The 21,047-nt window shown below is 39.2% G+C and overlaps 1 pseudogene across 1 annotated transcript; it reads left to right on the top strand.

Moving 5' to 3' along the window:
* The first annotated feature begins 1,887 nt into the window (after positions 1 to 1,887).
* Positions 1,888 to 20,444, top strand: LOC139933070 (ATP synthase peripheral stalk subunit OSCP, mitochondrial-like; annotated as a pseudogene). Its single transcript, XR_013505122.1, has 9 exons — positions 1,888 to 1,914; positions 4,887 to 4,937; positions 8,735 to 8,785; positions 11,365 to 11,494; positions 12,155 to 12,186; positions 16,418 to 16,519; positions 16,614 to 16,700; positions 20,016 to 20,075; positions 20,260 to 20,444. The product of XR_013505122.1 is annotated as an ATP synthase peripheral stalk subunit OSCP, mitochondrial-like (transcript).
* The last annotated feature ends 603 nt before the right edge of the window (positions 20,445 to 21,047 follow it).

The raw sequence follows: 21,047 nt of genomic DNA on the forward strand, positions 1-21,047 counted from the left end.
GCACATTACCTAACAAGTGTGGCCTGACTAATTCAAAATCATAATTTCATATAAAACCATACAGTTCTTCAAAATGCTAAGCATGCCTAGATGGAGGCAGGCGAATCCAGCTTCCTTTACCCTTGAATTCTGGAAAATGTTATCTAAAGTGCATCTCTTAAAAAATGTTGTCCTTCACTGTGATGCATTCAGGCCACATGAAAAAAAAAGTAAAAATAAATTAGTGAACATGACATTATCACACTGAGAAAATGAGTAGCAGGTTCATTAGAGTGTACATTATTTACTAACCATAATCATAACAAATTTACACCAGATACATTTTTCTGGGATATTACATTAAAAATCAATGGCAGCAACTGAGCCGTTACACATTGTTTTGACTAAGGCTGTACTTAAAACCTAGCCTAGGAGTGAAAAACCCAAATTAGAGATAAAAATAGTTTTACAGGTTTATACTTTAATGAACACAAACTAGAATAATTCAAATTCAGTGGATACCCAGTGAGATGAATCTAATTATTGCCCTACTTCAATAGAAAGTTGTATGGATTGTGATCTGTGAATATGTTTTACATCAACAGTCACACACACACACAACCATCCATTTGCATTCTTGGGGTTTCAGACTGCCATGCATAGTAGAAAAAAACCCACGCCTTAATCTTCACTGCCAGGCCTTATGCATTACCACCCCTCTCACTAAAAGAAGCCTTTGTTTTTGTTTTACCATCTCATCATCAAGGACTATGACCCACATGCTCACCATAAATTTCCCAAGAGACCTTTGCTCAGAAACACAGCCATGTCATTCAATAGACTAATACAATTTTACTGGCAAAGTTATAAAAACTGTGGGATTCAAACATAATCACTACCATCCCAGTATGCCAGACCTACTTTTGCATAGCATTCGCTTGGCCCACTGTAAAACTAAAAACATGGAGCACCCAGAGGGACGCCTAGCCTGGGCTAATCCTTATTATTGGATTTTAAAAAACAGGTCAACAGGTGTAACCCCCTCTTTTTCCCCCTTCCAGCAATGAGCTATTGTCCTCAGCATAGGCGACAATTTGGTTAATTCAGTAGAGATGAAATTGGAGCACTGCTGCAAGAGAGCCAACTTAATCTGAGAGTCAATCAGGTACACTAAAGGCAGATGAAGGTGTCAAGGCAGCCGACAGCCTAATACCTGCCATGAGGTGACAAGTATTAAGTGATAGGATGGGAGTCAATTCACTAAACCCCAACATATGGCAAAGTCCCTGCATTTAATATCAATTGCCACAAAAATTTCAAAACCAACAATACTGACCAAATTTCTCAGTATGACTATGCCTAGAACAGATTTAATTTTGGATGACGTAGCCTTCAAGATATTTGATCAATGTGATATTTTTTTAGATTTAGGTCACTAAACTATCTTGCACAGACCCACGCAGTTTAGAGGGAAAGGTCCTGAATGCTCTGCAGATGTGGCTTTTAAATAGATTTCTGGCCATTTTTGCTCGATCTTTGCTCTCCATTATAATGATTATGAGATACCCAATTGTCGCCGATAATGGAACAATAAAGAACAGCATGGTGCTCAGTTGTCAGATGTGAATGACATGCTTGTGACTGTCTTTCTGAATACAGAGGAGACCAACGTGAAGCATGCAGCCTTGCACACGGCTGCAGGAAATTTCTAGAACAGAATAGTGATTCATTCAGGGGGCTGCGAGAGATGCGCATCTTCAAGGGGCGTGCATTTCTGAACATTAGCTGCTAGTCACATCATCTTAGCTTTCCTCAAGGGTTAATCTTTTTGGGGGGAAACGTCACATTTAACATTACAGCTGCAGCCAAGTCCAACACAGGATGTTACTCAGCCGATTCCTCTGAAATATGGAAGATTTGCGCCAGCTGCAGAATGTAACGTTCCAGTCTCACCAGTCATCGTATGTTTTTAGCTAAAATAGTCCTGGATAACTGACAAGCATTACCGAAAACACCGCTTTAAAATCCAAGCATTGACCTGACCAAAAATAAAACGTAAAGTCTATCGACCTTACCCAAGTAACGGCCAAGACAATGGCGAGACAAATTCACTCACCAGTTCCATTGTTTAACTTGAGATGAACACTAAATATGTTATCTTGCTTGCTAGTGTTAGCATACGAGCTAAAGAAGCTAAACAACTTCAAGCCCCACAGGCGAGATGTGGATGAACAGTGCCTTCGTGGCGACCCGTCTCTCCGGCGCAGTCCTTCTTTGTGCCACGCCGTGCTGCTCCGGGATATTTTTTTAACGTTTAACACCCCGTAAACGACATTCACAGGATATTCAACACCCGATAGCAAATCCTGCTTCTCGTCCTTATAGGCAGCAGATCAATCCACGCCCCACACGTGTTAAACACCAGTGACGTTTTTGGATACAAAAACGCCCACTGGGAATTGTTCTAATTATGCCAAAGTATTGTTTTGACCTGCATTTTAAGCCCCAGGCCCTCAAACATGGAGATAGTGGTCTCTCAGCCAACCTAACCCACTTAGTTTCCCCATCTTTGTAACTGGGGAATAGAGTTTACCCAGCTTTTTATACGGCTGGCATAAATCACAGTCAGAATAAATCACATAACTGATGGACGTTAAATGAGGATATAGGGTCTTCTAAGGTAAAAATAAAAAAAATGCATTATTAATAAAACAAAATAAATAAAATGTATGTTTGTTTATATTGGTGGTTGTTTGCCTTATAATGATCATCAACTTAAGATCACAGTTTAACAATTGTTTTATATTTACTGCTACATCTCTGCTTATGAACATATATTTCCAAGTAGTGCATCCTGTCTAAAATGAAACTTGATAATGCAGATGACAAGGCGAGTCTGTTATAATATTTCTTTGTGAGCTGATGCAACATGCTGCAAACTATAAACCTTTATCTGGCTGATTACAGGACTCTCAATTCTAATCTGATTTGTAGGGTGAAGCATCCGGAGGCAATCTGGAATCAGTGAACTTCTGTCTCTTTGAACTTTAGAAATATAGGGTTTTTCAAGGATGTTTTTCTTTTCTCTTCAGGATATTGTAACATTTTTCTGACTACAGTCTTCCTCTAATGGGATTTCATCCTTTATGCCAATAAGTAATGGAGCCCATGAGAGTTATAAAGTTATGCAGGCTCTATCACACAACACATGTTTTGAATTTTCATTTTATAAGTGACCTGGCACTCTTGAAGCTTTTCATTTGACGGCACAAGGCTGATGATCAAGAGTGTCATTCAAGATTCATGGGAGGAAACACCACCTAATATTGTGCCATCATATGTGGTTGCTACATAATGCTACTTATTGAAAAGCGTATGCTGTTCTCTCCCAAAACAGAAACCATGTGATATGAAATATGTGAGAAAATACTAATCTGCAACGTTCATCAGTCAACACATCCTCCCACAAAGAGAGGGCGTCTACTACATGCAATATTTTGATCTGTTTGCATGTGTGTGTTCATATAGTCATATAGTCATAACGATTCATGATTAGTTAATGATTAGCAAGCAAAAATAAATACACCTTCACTTCCTGATAATCCTTCCTATTAATTAGTTAGAAATAAAGGCCAATATGGGTGACTTCAGACAAAACATCCTCCAAGACAGACAGAGGATGGCCATGGAGTAAATTTCCATTCACTCCTCTAGACAAATAACTTGGAAATTTCCACTTCACAAAAAACTCCATGTCCCAGAAAGCCTCTCTTCTGTGTTACGTATTACTTGAGCGACACGCTGACAGTTTGCCCTACAATGGCAGCATTGAGGCTGGGCTGGGCATGGATGTATTAAACTAGAGCCTGGGGCTGCAAGTATGAATTGATTTGTTTTTATTGGAGCACTGTGCGCACGGTTTTCTGCATTTGATTTGAAAAGCTCCCTTACTTTACATTTTGCACATATAAAGCAATGTTTTTTATGTTTATGTGTTTAATGTTAATGTGTTTATCTAGCCAGACGTTTCTCACATGAACTTATGAACTTGACATTACCAAATATGTTCAGTTAACTAGGACAACTAGCTGGTGAGCTCTGCTGCTGCTGGTACATTACATTAGGTACTGTGACCCATTCACTGGTAAAGACGCAGTGGCAAGAGTGTTTGTTCTAGTTTGGTAGAGACTTGTTGACAACTACAACCATCATAGCTAGGAATAGCTATGTGTGTTTTCTATTGGGTTGGAAACGCTTGAAATGCTGTGTCGAAAAGTAAAAGGTCTATCATGCATGCCACGAACCCTTAGCTAAATTGCCCAAAATTGAGGGTGAAAAAATGATGCATTTCGAGATCATTCGTCTCTCTGTTCTCACTAGCCATTTTGAGGAATATTTGGAGCAACTGTTGAAGAGCTACTGTGAAGTTTCAATGCCTTGGTCATTTTGGAAACATTTTGTTTGTGTTTCCAAGAGGAACCCTTGCTGAGATTAATTTAAATGTAAGTCCCCCAACTGTAAAGTATCCCCTAATGACATCATGGTTCTGTTTTGATGAGTGATATTTATTGGAGAACATTTGTGGCTCGCCCCTGTAGTCTGTCTAGAAGATGCCGTTGTGCACACTTTTACTCATGCTTTTATTTTAATCCAGCAGGCATCTGTGGTTTGTTATCGATAATGGCTTGGTGTCATCCACCTCATAATTTCCTAGAAAGAGGAAGAGGCCTCATCACTGCCTGGATAGAGCACACTTGCAAAAGCCATATTAAATAGTACAGAGGCTTGCCAGAACAGACATGCACAATAGCAAGATCTAGCAAGTTACAGGGGCTGGCTCAAGGCCACATTATCATTACATTACTAGGCAATGCAGTGCTGGAAGTTTGCCCTCTTATTCTCCACAGGTGTGTCGGTTCAGCACATCAGCCATCCGGCCGACAGCCAAGCTTGTCAAGGTAAAGGATGACAGAAAATCTCTTCCAGACTCAACGAGATTTTGAAATACTTGGATGAGACCTTAGGTCCGAGACAAACATAGAGACATTAATACTAGGAGCTTTTGGCCAGCCTTTTCTCATCATTTTGTTTTGTGGAAATAAAACAAATGGGACTTTCTACAGGTTTGACACTAGACAGTACCGCTCAACTTTGTCACACACTATCCAGCCTCATTTGGGTGAACTAATTAGAAATGTATAATATTCCCAACTGTTGTGACATTGCGACACTAGATGTTGGTTGGTTGCTACATTGCCACATAAACCTGACTGATGAGAACATACTGGATTTGATGGGCTATCAGACTGCCACAAGTCCACAGATTTGGTCAATTGTTTGTCCCACTTGTCAAAACTTGTTTGAAACCTTTCAGGTGTTACAAAACAGCCATGTTTCTCCACCAATCTCAAAATCTGGCGACTTTTTCTGACCATGGGAAGCAATGTTAATGTGTTGAATCTCAAAGCATGTGGCAATAAATTGGTTCGGCTGATGCCGGTTTTCTCTACTTGCTTGTCTAATCCAGAGAGGTCTGATGATCGCAGCGCTTGCCACACACAGTGTAGCCCCCTCCCTCCGCTGAGAGCAGGGACTGTAGGATAGGGTCCACTTGTAATTGCTACCGGCGTACGCCGAAACTGGCCCGGGTGGGCGGAGTCAGCACTTAATATTAAAACAGCTACGCCGCGGCGTGCGTAACAAGTGCAGATATTTATATGCAAATTACAGCAAATGGACAGCGCTTCGAAATGCGGCGCCAAAGCTCATCTATCTACTAAAGCAAGGAATCTCTAATCTCTAATACGTATGGCTCGTTTTTGTAGTAAGACTATTGAATTTATAGTCGTTTTAAAGGTCGACCCCCACAATTCCACACAGTAAGATATGTAAGGAAGTATAAGTGAGCAGTAAATTATATACAAGGCCTTATGATTTAACATATCCCTAGATTTATACAGGTTTGCTATTGACTTTGAAATTTTTCCTTTAATATAGTCAATATGTTGTTTCCATGTTAATTTATGATCAATCACAACCCCTAGGAATTTTGTCTCAAAAACTCTTTCAATTTCAACATCACAGATTTTTAATTCAATATCCCCATCAATTTCTTTTCGATTTCCAAAAACCATAAATTTAGTTTTCTCAATATTGAGAGACAATTTATTAACATCAAACCAAGTTTTGAGAATTTCCAGCTCCCTTTCAGTAGCATACAAAAGTTCCTTTAAATTTCTCCCAGAGCAAAATAAATTTGTATCGTCTGCAAAAATGACAATTTTTAACAATTCAGTAACATTGCAAATATCATTAATATAAAGTATAAAACGTTTTGGACCAATCACCGATCCCTGGGGCACTCCACAGGTGACCTTCCTAAATCCTGACACAGTGTCATTAATTTGCACACATTGCTGTCTATTTTCCAAGTAGCTTTTCAGCCAAAGAGTAAGCTACACCTCTTATCCCACAGTCAGAATAAATCACATAACTGATGGAAGTTAAATGTGGATATAGGGTCTTCTAAGGTAAAAATAAAAAAATTGCATTATTAATAAAAAAATAAATTAAATGTATGTTTGTTTATATTGGTGGTTGTTTGCCTTATAATGATCATCAACTTAAGATCACAGTTTAACAATTGTTTTATATTTCCTGCTACATCTCTGCTTATGAACATATATTTCCAAGTAGTGCATCCTGTCTAAAATGAAACTTGATAATGCAGATGACAAGGCGAGTCTGTTATAATATTTCTTTGTGAGCTGATGCAACATGCTGCAAACTATAAACCTTTATCTGGCTGATTACAGGACTCTCAATTCTAATCTGATTTGTAGGGTGAAGCATCCGGAGGCAATCTGGAATCAGTGAACTTCTGTCTCTTTGAACTTTAGAAATATAGGGTTTTTCAAGGACGTTTTTCTTTTCACTTCAGGATATTGTAACATTTTTCTGACTACAGTCTTCCTCTAATGGGATTTCATCCTTTATGCCAATAAGTAATGGAGCCCATGAGAGTTATAAAGTTATGCAGGCTCTATTACGCAACACATGTTTTGAATTTTCATTTTATAAGTGACCTGGCACTCTTGAAGCTTTTCATTTGACGGCACAAGGCTGATGATCAAGAGTGTCATTCAAGATTCATGGGAGGAAACACCACCTAATATTGTGCCATCATATGTGGTTGCTACATAATGCTACTTATTGAAAAGCGTATGCTGTTCTCTCCCAAAACAGAAACCATGTGATATGAAATATGTGAGAAAATACTAATCTGCAACGTTCATCAGTCAACACATCCTCCCACAAAGAGAGGGCGTCTACTACATGCAATATTTTGATCTGTTTGCATGTGTGTGTTCATATAGTCATATAGTCATAACGATTCATGATTAGTTAATGATTAGCAAGCAAAAATAAATACACCTTCACTTCCTGATAATCCTTCCTATTAATTAGTTAGAAATAAAGGCCAATATGGGTGACTTCAGACAAAACATCCTCCAAGACAGACAGAGGATGGCCATGGAGTAAATTTCCATTCACTCCTCTAGACAAATAACTTGGAAATTTCCACTTCACAAAAAACTCCATGTCCCAGAAAGCCTCTCTTCTGTGTTACGTATTACTTGAGCGACACGCTGACAGTTTGCCCTACAATGGCAGCATTGAGGCTGGGCTGGGCATGGATGTATTAAACTAGAGCCTGGGGCTGCAAGTATGAATTGATTTGTTTTTATTGGAGCACTGTGCGCACGGTTTTCTGCATTTGATTTGAAAAGCTCCCTTACTTTACATTTTGCACATATAAAGCAATGTTTTTTATGTTTATGTGTTTAATGTTAATGTGTTTATCTAGCCAGATGTTTCTCACATGAACTTATGAACTTGACATTACCAAATATGTTCAGTTAACTAGGACAACTAGCTGGTGAGCTCTGCTGCTGCTGGTACATTACATTAGGTACTGTGACCCATTCACTGGTAAAGACGCAGTGGCAAGAGTGTTTGTTCTAGTTTGGTAGAGACTTGTTGACAACTACAACCATCATAGCTAGGAATAGCTATGTGTGTTTTCTATTGGGTTGGAAACGCTTGAAATGCTGTGTCGAAAAGTAAAAGGTCTATCATGCATGCCACGAACCCTTAGCTAAATTGCCCAAAATTGAGGGTGAAAAAATGATGCATTTCGAGATCATTCGTCTCTCTGTTCTCACTAGCCATTTTGAGGAATATTTGGAGCAACTGTTGAAGAGCTACTGTGAAGTTTCAATGCCTTGGTCATTTTGGAAACATTTTGTTTGTGTTTCCAAGAGGAACCCTTGCTGAGATTAATTTAAATGTAAGTCCCCCAACTGTAAAGTATCCCCTAATGACATCATGGTTCTGTTTTGATGAGTGATATTTATTGGAGAACATTTGTGGCTCACCCCTGCAGTCTGTCTAGAAGATGCCGTTGTGCACACTTTTACTCATGCTTTTATTTTAATCCAGCAGGCATCTGTGGTTTGTTATCGATAATGGCTTGGTGTCATCCACCTCATAATTTCCTAGAAAGAGGAAGAGGCCTCATCACTGCCTGGATAGAGCACACTTGCAAAAGCCATATTAAATAGTACAGAGGCTTGCCAGAACAGACATGCACAATAGCAAGATCTAGCAAGTTACAGGGGCTGGCTCAAGGCCACATTATCATTACATTACTAGGCAATGCAGTGCTGGAAGTTTGCCCTCTTATTCTCCACAGGTGTGTCGGTTCAGCACATCAGCCATCCGGCCGACAGCCAAGCTTGTCAAGGTAAAGGATGACAGAAAATCTCTTCCAGACTCAACGAGATTTTGAAATACTTGGATGAGACCTTAGGTCCGAGACAAACATAGAGACATTAATACTAGGAGCTTTTGGCCAGCCTTTTCTCATCATTTTGTTTTGTGGAAATAAAACAAATGGGACTTTCTACAGGTTTGACACTAGACAGTACCGCTCAACTTTGTCACACACTATCCAGCCTCATTTGGGTGAACTAATTAGAAATGTATAATATTCCCAACTGTTGTGACATTGCGACACTAGATGTTGGTTGGTTGCTACATTGCCACATAAACCTGACTGATGAGAACATACTGGATTTGATGGGCTATCAGACTGCCACAAGTCCACAGATTTGGTCAATTGTTTGTCCCACTTGTCAAAACTTGTTTGAAACCTTTCAGGTGTTACAAAACAGCCATGTTTCTCCACCAATCTCAAAATCTGGCGACTTTTTCTGACCATGGGAAGCAATGTTAATGTGTTGAATCTCAAAGCATGTGGCAATAAATTGGTTCGGCTGATGCCGGTTTTCTCTACTTGCTTGTCTAATCCAGAGAGGTCTGATGATCGCAGCGCTTGCCACACACAGTGTAGCCCCCTCCCTCCGCTGAGAGCAGGGACTGTAGGATAGGGTCCACTTGTAATTGCTACCGGCGTACGCCGAAACTGGCCCGGGTGGGCGGAGTCAGCACTTAATATTAAAACAGCTACGCCGCGGCGTGCGTAACAAGTGCAGATATTTATATGCAAATTACAGCAAATGGACAGCGCTTCGAAATGCGGCGCCAAAGCTCATCTATCTACTAAAGCAAGGAATCTCTAATCTCTAATACGTATGGCTCGTTTTTGTAGTAAGACTATTGAATTTATAGTCGTTTTAAAGGTCGACCCCCACAATTCCACACAGTAAGATATGTAAGGAAGTATAAGTGAGCAGTAAATTATATACAAGGCCTTATGATTTAACATATCCCTAGATTTATACAGGTTTGCTATTGACTTTGAAATTTTTCCTTTAATATAGTCAATATGTTGTTTCCATGTTAATTTATGATCAATCACAACCCCTAGGAATTTTGTCTCAAAAACTCTTTCAATTTCAACATCACAGATTTTTAATTCAATATCCCCATCAATTTCTTTTCGATTTCCAAAAACCATAAATTTAGTTTTCTCAATATTGAGAGACAATTTATTAACATCAAACCAAGTTTTGAGAATTTCCAGCTCCCTTTCAGTAGCATACAAAAGTTCCTTTAAATTTCTCCCAGAGCAAAATAAATTTGTATCGTCTGCAAAAATGACAATTTTTAACAATTCAGTAACATTGCAAATATCATTAATATAAAGTATAAAACGTTTTGGACCAATCACCGATCCCTGGGGCACTCCACAGGTGACCTTCCTAAATCCTGACACTGTCATTAATTTGCACACATTGCTGTCTATTTTCCAAGTAGCTTTTCAGCCAAGAGTAAGCTATACCTCTTATCCCATACTTCTCCAATTTTCTCAATAATTGGCTGTGATCTATAGTATCAAAAGCCTTCTGTAGGTCAATATAAATACCAATAGAACACTCATCATTTTCAACTGCCTTTGTTATTTCTTCTACCATCTCCATTACTGCATAGGTAGTAGTTCTATTTTCCCTAAATCCATACTGGTGTTCACTCAATAATTCATATTTACCAATGAAGAGATCCAATTGTTTCACAAATAATTTCTCTAATATTTTTGAAAATTGAGGAAGAAGGGATACCAGTCTATAATTGTCCATGTAGTGCTTATCTCCATTTTTAAATATTGGTATTACCTTTGCTGATTTCATATTATTAGGAAAAACACCTCTTTGAAAAGACTGATTACATATATGGGTCAGAGGTCTTACAATAGAATCAATGACTTCTTTAATAATTACCATGTCAATGGAATTTATATCAGTTGATCTTTTGTTTTTGAATTTTCTTACAATTTCAAGTATATCAGTTTAATTTATCCCACAAAGGAACATAGAACTGATATTACCATTAATCAAATTATCAAACAAATTTTTTTTGTCATCAGGCACAATAATTTTGCTGGCCAAAGTAGTGCCAACACCCACAAAATAGTCATTGAAATCATCAACGATGCTTTTTAAATTGTCCACTGTAGCATCAGAGCTATTTAAAAAATAACTTGGAAATTCAGATTTATAACATCTATTCCGAATAATATGATAAATTACTTTCCAAGTCCTAGTCCAAGTTCTCAAGAACCTATCAACATATCAGCTAGAATTAGAATGGGTTTAATTGAGGATTTCCTACATCAGCATCACATCATACTGTAAGTAAGCCAGTGTGTGTCCTATGCTTTTTTGGAATCAATGCCTTGTATATATGCCTTGGCAAACAACTAAGCCGCTTCACACATGGCTGGAAAAGCAGATCCACAGCAATATCAGTGGAATAACAACCAGTTCTTTGATGATGTGTTTTTCCCCCCTGTGGTTATGCTCAAGCTGTGACCATGGCTTCTTGTACACTTCCTTTAACGATGTGTCTTCTCTTTGCTTTCAGACTCTGATAAAAGATCCAAAGCTGTCCAGTATTGTGATGAACCCCCATGTCAAACGCAGCCTCAAACAAAAGACCTTCACTGATGCCTTGAGCAAAGAGAGACTCTCCCCAATCACCATTAACCTCATCAGTGAGTTACAAAATATAACAAAGTTGTATCTTCTTGTGGTCTTCTCTACAAATGCCTGTAAGCTAGAACAATCAAAAGCACGACATTAAAAGGCGCCACAGAATGCATTGGACTGAAAGTTTAAAAATGTGCATAAGGCTGGGTACGTTGAGCTTCATAGCATTTTGAGTGATGTATTTCTTAATGCTTGAGGACTAGATCAAGCATTGTGGTGAACTATAGTAGAAAAATGAACTGAAAAGAACAGATATAGGATTCATGGGTCAATAAGGTTAGATGTAAACACCCTACAAAAAGGATAGTAGCTGGCAGTTTTAGGAATTTTGGAGCAGAGAAAAAAGGCAACATCATAGGTTTCAGAACTTTTGTCTTAACTTGCCAGCAGAATTTTTCCCCACTGCATCGGTCATCTCGGCCAAAATAACAAAACCATATGCAAATAGGCTTTAACAGTGGTTTTCACTCATGTGCCACCAAGGTTCAAGAGTTTGCAGGTTATATTTAATTCTTTCTGACTGCCAGAGGCAGTGCGTGACACCAAACACTACCCCAGCTGATTTCACATATTGGCACACCTTCAACCAGAGGAGGGAACTAAGCAGTGAAATCTGCTTTTGGAGCCATGCAGGAGGGTTCTCTGCACTGTCGCTGTCGTGCCAGGTGAAATGGAGTGTAGCTTCCTGGCAAATCAAGTTAGACAGCAGTTTGTTGGGCTGTAAAGGAGCATACACCCTTACCTAGGCAGAGGGCTCCCTCTGGAGCATGTTGTAAAGGATGATGGGAGTTCCAGTATTTCTCCCTTTTAAATTTGGATACAGACCATGGTGTCTTGTGCATTTTGTTTTGGATTTTGCCTTTTTAGTGCTGGATCTGGACTTTGATGATTAGCCAGATTTTGAATTATCATTATTTTGTGTTGTGTTTAATTTGCTGTAGTTGTTCTATTAGTTTTTATTCTGATCTTTTAACCATATAATTTGTGAGTGCAATTGGCAGCGCCTAGCTTCATCTTCCCACTTTCTGAAAGCACTTTCACGCCGCACCACCCCTCTGACACCCAGGAGAGTGGACCCTGGAGAAAACAACGTTAAGCGAAACTGAAAGTAAACAAACTTATTACCAATGAAATATTGTGTAATAATTCCAAGAAATGTCTCAACTTAAATGGAAAAATGACAAAAAATAAGGTCAAGTATTGGGTGTAGGTGAGTGGGTGTAGGGGACTTTTCATCTGATTTACGAGGATGTGTATGCAGTTTCCTCACAGGGTCCAGTTCCAACAATCATTGTGTAGCAAAAACAAAAAAGACAAATGCTGGCTAACATGAACCAATATATCTGTCCTTACTTAGAACATTCAGGATTGGAATGGGGGAAAATGAGAGAATGGAGATGTTTTTCAGGATGTTTAATATGTTGATTATATTCTCTCACATTGCTCAGTTTGGTCAGGTCAGAAATTCTGTTTGGTGGAAATTTGAGCTAACTTGTGATGTGCACTAATTTCTTTACTTTCTCAATGTGTTCTGTCCCATAATTGTTAATGATGTACTTTACTGTACCTTCCAAATTATTTCTTCCCTTTTAGGAGACCTTACTATTGCTACAACCCATTTTCTTTCAATTCATTCTAATCTCTTTCTGCAGCATGCTTTTAATGTTCCCAGAACATAATAACCCAGTTATTCTTAAACAAACCCAGTTTAGTTATTTTCTCACATTATGGTATACCTTTCAGTGTCCCCAGAACACTCAAAATAACCCAGTTATCATTTAACTAATAAATACAGTCTAGTTATTTCCCTATGAACAACACAATTCAAAATATTGGATTGGACTTTCAACACAACACAGTGACGTAAACTGTGTTTTCAGGCTGAACTGAACTTACGGGAAAGTGGTGCAATAGTTTCCTACGAAGAGACAAATGTGGGAGGAGAATATCAGGGTAAGATAGAAAAACAAGTCAGTTTTAGGGATTGGGCAGACGTACAAATAATACATGTGGGAACAGTGGAATGTTGAAGTTTACCAGAACACGACACTGGTCCAACATGTGGAACTGGTTATCAAGTTTAATTTGGTGAAAAAAATACTGAAGAGGAACTATCATAGGAGTGGAAAACTAATCAGAGAAACTAAGATCATTAAGCAGCACATATGCTGTAGCCTCCTAGATGTCACCACGCACCTTTGCTTGGTTCTGTACAGTTCAGTACACGGTCAACATAGCTACTTCACATAGCTGCTGTTTTACCAATGCCTTCAGTTCTCAGTGAGTTGGGTGTTTTATTCCTTATGACCTCATTGTTAATAGCCATGTAGTATTAAGCACTGCCTTTGGCAAGTCAGAAGGAATGAGGTAGGAGAGTTATGGGTGTAACGACTGTATGAATTCTGGGTGATCACCCTCTGTCACTCAGAATTTTGGTGAGGAGATTCTGTAGGGACAAACTTCTGGATGACGGGGGCTTATGTATGGGGAAGCGCATTGCTATCATTCAGCATTACCTCTGGCAATCATCCAGAATACAAAGAACCATAGCTAATCACTACACACTACACCAGCTGATTTCACTGATTAGCACAACTTCAACCAGAAAGGGAGAACTAATCAGTGAAATCAGCTGGTGTAGTGTTTGGTTGGAATGATAATCTGCATACCCATTGGCCTCAGTAGCACATGATTGAAAACCACTGGGCTATAACCCTAGTCTTTATACATTTCTCAAGTAGATGTATTTTTTAGTCAACTACTGTATATCAGGGCTGTCAGGAAAAAAACAAAAAAACAGAAACAAACAAAACTCATTGTTCCTCCTCCCTCCAGTCCAACTTGGTTTGGGGTGATTAGAAACAGTAGTGTGGAGTTAGGCAGCACTCTCACATGTATACAGTACATGCATAATCGCACCACCCCTCTGACACCTGGGGCCTGTCTCACAAAGCAAGCTTAGTGGGTTAACAAGCTAACTTTGGGCTTAACCCTGGCTTTTCAGTCTCAGGAACGTGGCTCACTTTTACTGGGGTAGATCACTATGGTAACCTATGCTGCACAGCTAACCTGCTCCAGTGCAACTTCAGTTCATGCCATTGGCTCAGAACGGATAAAAGGCCCACCTCCTCACCAATCAGCTCAGTCACCATTCCTACAGGATTCTGATATGAACAAAAATAATTTAAAGACACAAAATTGAATTCAAATGAATGTGACAAGTAATAAAAAGAACTGTACAGGGGGAAACTATTGAATTAACAGATAGTAAAGGGCTGTTATCAATAGTTGCTGTTGCATTTTAAGTGCGCTGATATTCTTTTATAGGATTTGGACAGTGTTAATGCAATAGACTGCACTGATATTCATATATCACTGCAGCCCCGGGGAACACAATATTGTATCAGTGAGAAGAATGAACACTGTGTCCTAATGACAGTGATAAGAATTTACACTATTTGAATTTTCCTCCAGCAACAATCCTCCCTAGCCTTGGCAGCAGCAACAGTGTTACTTTCTGTATTGCTCATATTTATTCATTATAACAGTTTGTTCTTGAGAAGACACAAATGTTCTATTTCTTTCCCATACACACCTTTACAATCTACCTAAAGTGTTGAATTTGTCGGCAGCATATGTTTACATAATCCCACAATTTTTTATAGTCTATTGTTTTTATTGTTTGATTATTTTATTATTATATTTTTTTTTTTTTCATTTTTTTATTGCTCCTTTTATATCAGTTGTGTGCTAATATAATATGATATTTCCTTTTCCCAGCTGAAAACATATTACTTTTGCCACTGCAACAACCTAATTTCCCCACAGTGATCAAAAGATTCATCTTATCTCATGTTACATCTGCTGCTCTGGATCTGTCCATGGTGCATGTGATTGGCTATTTGTTACAAACCCCGCCTCTTTCATGTGAACCTGCTCATATTTGGACAGGTATATCCTAGGATGACAGAGCCAGTTGATAACCAGCTACATGAGACCGGTTATCCAGGATCGCCAATGTTAGGTTTTGTGAAGCCAGCTATCGCAAAGATAGCCTGACTATGGTGAACTCGCTTCATGAGACAGGGCACCGGAAGGGTGTCGCACTTTGGAACAAAGCAAAGTTTAAGGAACTGAATCTAAACAAACTTGTTACCAATGAAATATTTTGTAATAACAACCAGCTCAGGAATGTGACAAAGATGGGCGTCAGCACAAAAAAAGGGTTCAACAAAAGATTTACTGAGTAACCTATAAACAAACTTTAGAAAAATCTGAATAAGCTGTTGAGTCAGCAAAGGCAGCTGTATATGGAGTGCATGGATGCCTGAAATAGGTGTTGTGGGGGTGTTGAACGGTGTGAAATAATACCTAAACTAGTCTTTCTCAACACAGTCCTCAAGCCCCCCCTTGAGGCGTCACACTAAAGAAATATTTAAACTATCTCAATTTATCAAGTGTGTGTCATGTCAAGTGTTGGTAGTTAACTGGGGTAGTGTGGGTGAGTGTAGAGGACTTTTCATCTGATTTATGAAGTGTATGCAGCTCCCTCACAGGGTCCAGTTGCAGCGATCATCGGGTAGCAAAAGTTGCCTGTCTTAATAACTCACAGTTATTACTCAAAGAACTTTGAAGGCCAAACAAAAAAATGTGTTCATATCCAATATGAACAAATATACCTGTCTTTACTTGGAACATTCAGGATTGGAGTGGGAAAACACTCATGTAATTAAGAGTCACAAGTTAAAGACAGTCATGCTGTCTTCTGTTTGTCTTTAGTCCTGTCCTGCCTCACAACTGTTTTTCATTCTGTTGACTTTAGATGCTTATCTCAAGGGAAGAGAGACAAATTGTTGATCTACAGCTGTTCATGACAGCATGCTTTAACCAGTGTAATGTTCAAAATATGAATAAATCTGTGCTCCCAGCTGACGCTGACTCCTGATGTCATCGGTGCATTTGGCAAAATGATGAGTGCTCATCGAGGAGAGGTCATCTGCTCCGCACTGCACAGGTAAGTAACTGCGCATGTCATGTAAATACTAATGCTTATCAATGTAAGGGCCGTAACAGTTGGAGTTTTGGCACTGAATAATTTAGAAATGTTTGCATCCCTCCCCTCAGCCCCTGGATGAGGCTAACCAGGCAGATTTGAAGGTCGCTCTGAATGGATTCCTGGTAAAGGGAGAGACTCTGAAATTAGAGACTAAGGTGAGCACATTTTTCAAGTCACACTTAAATGAAAACTTGACTTTTTTTTTTTAGCCTTTTTAGCTCATTCTAATTTATGACAAAAAAATATTTTATTGTATTTTTTTTATCAAAATCACATTACTTTTACTACATACAAATTCCTACAAAAACATTACAGATTTTTGAACAATCCCGCCCCTTCGCTCTTCCCATTAAATAAAACTACATTTCTCTCACTAACTGATATCCCACTGGTTTACACTTTTGAATGATCCCTCCCCGCATCATGTCCCGCCCAAATATCATGTTTCAACAGGAAATGCATCACATTAAGGAAGCAAGATGCTCTCAAAATGTTATCATTGTGACTTTAAATGTTTTCTGAAACATTTAAATCAATCTTAAGCAGGGCTGGATTAACCAACCACAGGGCCCCTGGGCACACATGTCCTATTGGGCCCCCCACCTCACACAAACAATACAACGTAAACCTTTTACAGGTTCAAAGTAATCTGAAACTCAGATTTAGCTATTACAAACTGCCATTCCTTCTATCTGGAGCTCGCTTATTCAATTTGAGAGTGATAATATTTGTCCAACCCCAAGGCAAGCTTTAGTTCCTCGTTTTAGGTGGTGGGGCTTCCCTTTGTTTACATTTGGATTACAGGTTGTGGAGGCGAGGTGATAGGTGGCGAGAATGAAGGACCAAAAAAAACAGTTAAATGTTGAAATTTATTGAAAAGGTTTGACTGTCTATACCTAGACCCCCCTGCCCCACCAGTATATAATAAGTGCTCTGCATCTTAGCTGGATGATACTCACTAAATGCACTGCTCATAAAGAAAAAGGAGACTTACAGGGAATTCTTCAGACAAATATTGCCCTGGGCGCTGGTAAAGCTGATGCTTGGACCGTGGCAAGAGGCTCTCTTTGGGAACCTTTTTTTGTAGTTAATTTTGATAGTTTGGACCAGGTGGCGTGGCAGCTAGCGAACGCAGTTCGTTAAAGAGGTGGTAGTCGGTACGAAGAGGCGCCATTCGCGTCCCGCTGAAGCCAACCTGCCAGCAGCTCCAAAGGTGCGGTCTGGTGGTTAGCGATGGCGGTTCGTCGAAGAGCTGGTGGTTGGTACAAAGAGACGCAAACCTGCCACCCAGTCCAAACTATCAAAATTAGTAGCTTCACCAGCCACTTTTCCTGAATTTCCCCAATGGCATTAATGATCTTATCTTATCTTACCTTATCTTATAGGGTTGTAGGCCCTTGGCAAAGTCCACAGTAAGAGCTTTACCAGGGGCTCCAGGGAATGTGCTGGGTGCCGCCGCTGCTGCTGCTGCAGCAGTACCGTTAAGCCAGGTGGTAGTTAGTCAGTAGTGGCAAGCAACAACACTGCTAGTACCGTTAAGCCAGGTGGTAGTTAGTCAGTAGTGGCAAGCAACAACACTGCTGCTGCTGCTGCTGCTGCTGCTGCTGCTGCTGCTGCTGCTGCTGCTGCTGCTGCTGCAGTATAGGCCGAGTAGTGGTAGTTCCAGTAGTTCTCATTACAGATATCTGAAATATTTTAAAGTAGCATTTTTATTAGTCAATATAATGAGAGATATTGTAAATTAGTATTTAAGATATCTGTCATTACATTATGACAAACCGAAATACTAATTTAAGATATCTCTAATTAGAGATTATGACTAGTCAAAATGCTAATTTAAGATATCTTTTATTACATTGTGACTAGTCAAAATGCTAATTTAAGATATCTTTTATTGCATTCACTCACTGAGAAGCAGGGCTGTGCAAAAAAATCGATACAGCTGAGTATTGCAATATTTTTTTCCACGATACTGTATCGATTTTCCAGCCCCTCGTATCGATACATTAAAAAACAATTATTCATGTTTTAAACGGATTTAAAATGTCCTTAAATTTCCCTCAAATCCCTTTGAATTAAATAGTTTTGACTCAATTTGTCCGCTGAGTTATCAATATAATGTGATGTACATATTAGACTACCCAGGTGGTACACAGCAAGTTGTATTTTCAGCTCTATTTTTAAATTTTCAGTAAATTATATAGAGTATTGCAATATATCGCAATATGTATCGTATCGCAATGTATTGTGATACAAACGTATCGTGACCCATGTATCGTGATACGTATCGTATCGTGACGTCCTTGCCAATACCCAGCCTTACTGAGTAGGTGATTGGCTGCAATCTGCCTTCTCTCCAGGATCTGTACGCCTCCAGGACCCTGAGGCGAGCAGGAAAGATTGTGGCCGACCCCTCCCACCCTGGACACAAACTTTTTGAAACACTCCCCTCTGGCAGGAGGCTGCGGTCCATCAGGACCAAAACCTCACGCCACAAGAACAGTTTCTTCCTGTCTGCAGCTGGCCTCATCAACAAGCCCCGGGACCCCCACTGACACGGACCCTTATCCCCTCCTCCCATAGGCACTACACGCTACATTAATGTACAGTCTCCACATCTGACTCAATGCGTTACATTAACGCACATCCTTTTGGACATCTTTTTGATCTCTGTACAGTGAACATATTCTCTATACTTCATCATACTGTTAACCTTTGCACATTCTCTGGTCAATATTTTGCAAACTGTACAGCTTTTTCATTTCACTTTAAAAAACAGATATATTGCACATATTTTGTATTATATATTTATTTTATTTTATTTTATTTTTTTCATATACTGTATTATTTATGTTTCTTGACTTTCTTGACTTGCAGTACTTCCTCCTCCTCCTCCCCCATACTAAAAACAGGACTGAAAGGCCCAGGTCAGGGATTTCCTCCTGCCCCCCCCCCCCCCAACCCTAACCTATCCCTATTATTTTTCTCCATGTTTATGTTTATTGTATGCACCTACATACCAAGGCAAATTCCTTGTATTGTGAAAACTTACTTGGCAATAACCCTGATTCTGATTCTGATTCTGATTATGAGTAGTCAAAATGCTAGAGGTATCAAACACAAGACAGAGTCCAGTTTGGGATGAGGTTGGGATATGATTGGCATGCTTGGTGATTGATGACATATGTGGTTTCGATAGTGAATGTCCCGTATCACAAATTGAATGAGATTGAAAATGAGATCCATTTTGTTTTGTATTGCCCACATGACCACGATTTAAGAATGAGACTGACACATGCATCTTGAATAATTCTGCTGCGACAGAGAATACCCCTAACCCACAGGATAAAAATAATTATCAATCTAAATGAACTATGAAATCTAAAGTATATTTGTTGTGACAACTGTTAGTGTCATGCTATACTGTTTGGCAATTTCTGTCATGCATTGTCATTTCTATGATTCCCCAGGATGACTCCTCCATCCTGGGTGGGATGATTGTCAGTATTGGCGATAAGTATGTGGACATGTCCACCAAGCTCCGCCAAATGCGAGCACAACTCGATCAAAAAATTCTCCTTAGGTGCACGGCCAAAGATTAATACATGAAGAAAGAAAAGCCAGCACTCATAATGTCCTTTTGTCATATATTTGAATGGGCAGCTATAGAGCACAAACGACGGACGCGTTTCAGCAATAAGCCATCATCAGCGTTCCACCAAGACCAAGATCCAGAAACTGACCAAGATCATCAGAGGCAGTTGAAGTCAAACCTCCTGGCCCAGACTGATACCACCAGAGAGCTGGATGTATTTTTTTTTTTATATGGATGTTCCTCCAGAGGCATGGCCACCAAATTCCCATCTAGTTTTGTTCATAATAAAATATTCTGTGACATACAGCATGTGTGTGTAGGCTCCAAAAGGATATTGCCAACGACTTTCAAATGAGGGCTGTGCATGTCTTGATTAATTAATTTGTATTTCTATTTTAAACTTGAAGTAGTGTCATTGGCCATATTTTCCTAAGTTAAGCAGCTGTGCTAGGGCAGATTCAAAAAAAGGTTTTGCAGAATACAGGAGCTCCATCTAGAGGCATAAACTTGTATTTGCCACTGTGTGTATGTGTACATTAAGTCCATTACATCACTGAACTCCATGGGAGAGACCATATCAACTGAATTGTATTCAAACTAAAAGGTGTAACAATCCCAAGTATTGCTTTATAGATACATGTATACATGCACTGGATACCAATTCTAACTGATCTTTTCATTGTTGCTTACATAACCAATAATTATACTACTAATTATAACCAAGAATGTATTATTTGGTGACATTGGCATGGACACATATTAACAACTAACAGGAATACAGTACATACTGAAACAAATGGTACAGGGACAAGAGGGCTTCACATTAAGTGCAAGAGGATAGTGCAGGACTTGGAATGGACTGTGGAGCATTAACAGTATATCATGCAATAAATTAAAAGACTAGAAG

The sequence above is a fragment of the Centroberyx gerrardi genome, chromosome 10 (genome assembly GCF_048128805.1).
Source record: "Centroberyx gerrardi isolate f3 chromosome 10, fCenGer3.hap1.cur.20231027, whole genome shotgun sequence".
NCBI lineage: Eukaryota > Metazoa > Chordata > Actinopteri > Beryciformes > Berycidae > Centroberyx > Centroberyx gerrardi.